This window comes from Callorhinus ursinus, unplaced genomic scaffold (assembly GCF_003265705.2).
Source record: "Callorhinus ursinus isolate GAN/ISIS: 27379988/994484 unplaced genomic scaffold, GSC_fseal_2.0 scaffold16, whole genome shotgun sequence".
Lineage (NCBI taxonomy): Eukaryota > Metazoa > Chordata > Mammalia > Carnivora > Otariidae > Callorhinus > Callorhinus ursinus.
In genome coordinates this window covers 32,398,871-32,400,304 of record NW_027397078.1, presented here as the reverse complement: position 1 = coordinate 32,400,304, position 1,434 = coordinate 32,398,871, and positions in this window count along the sequence as shown.

Genomic DNA, 1,434 nt, shown 5'->3' with positions numbered 1-1,434 from the left:
ACAAAGTTTTTGTTCCTGAATGGAAATTTCCAGAGCCCATGTTGTAAACCATCTTACAACGGGTCATTTATAAGGAGCAAGCCTTTTTGCTTAAGTGACGATGTGGCAGCAGCGCCATCTGCTGGGTATCTAGTTGGGCATTTTAGAACCATATTCTAGAAGTGGTTTTTTTTTTTTCCAAAAAGCAAATTAAATTTAGAGTCACAGAAATTATCTCAGAAATATCTTTAGAGATAATCTAGGCCATGCGTCATCTTACAGGTAAGGACCGGCCCTAAGTCGGTACAACACTGTCTGTCTTTCTGTTGATACAATGGAGCCCCAAATTCATCTCTCTGAGAGAAGACGGACTACAGCCATTATTACTAAATTATATTACAGGTCTCATGTAAATCAGAAACCGAAAGGCCATTAAAATCCACTTGTTAAGCATCCGAAGAGTGCTGTCCAGTAGAACTGTCTGCAACAATGCAGCAATAGAACTTTCTGCAATGATCCATATCTGTGTGTGCTGTCTAATACAGGAACCCCTAGCCGCGTGTGGTTAGTAAACGTCTGAAATGTGGTCAATCGGATTTTTAATTTTATCCCATTTTAATTAATTTACGTTTTTTAAAAACAGCCAGCCACAGATGGCTAGTGTTAAGTGGTTCTCAACCTGGGCACTATTTGCATTTCGGACTGCATCATTCTTTGTGGTGGGGGCTTGCCCCGCGCACTGCAGGGTGCTTTAGCAACAGCCCTGGACTCTCCCCACTAGGTGCCGGGGGTACCCCCCGACCCCCGCAAACTTGTGATGACCAAAAAAGTCTCCAGACATTGCCCCGGAAATGCCCCCTAGGGCACAAAATCACCCCTGGTTGAGAATTACCGCGCTAGTCGCTACTGTAATGGACGGCACAGTTCTAGAACATGCCTAACATGTATATGACGTTTTGATTGAGAAAAAGTACACTAGCAGTAGTGTTTTTGTCATAAGAACGGGGAAGCTTAAAAAAAAAAAAAAAAGTCAGATGCAGACAAAGAAATCCCTTCCTTCTTTATCCTCCTTCCCGTGTAACAGATGGAGCCCCGAGAGTCAGGTGTGAAAACTCGGCCTCACGCCAGAGTCCCCAGGTTAGCCTCAGAAAACCCACCCTGGAACCTGGCTTCCCTCGAGTCACCGTGAGGAACTGGACGAACGGAGCTCCCGGAGTCCCAGCGGCTCCCCCGGAGAACGGGAGGGGACGGTACCTACCTGGCAGGGCCGCCGGGAAGGCAGAATTCGTGCTTACCCTGGTCCTGACTTAGCGGTTCAAACAAGCGCTGGGACTTTCGCCGCCCTCTTCTAGGGAAGGGCGGAAAGGCCTCATGCCTCCCAACCCATAATACAGAAGTTCCCAGTGTGTTTCCATCGAAAATAAAAATCTAAGTGACAAGACCGGCTAAGCTCTA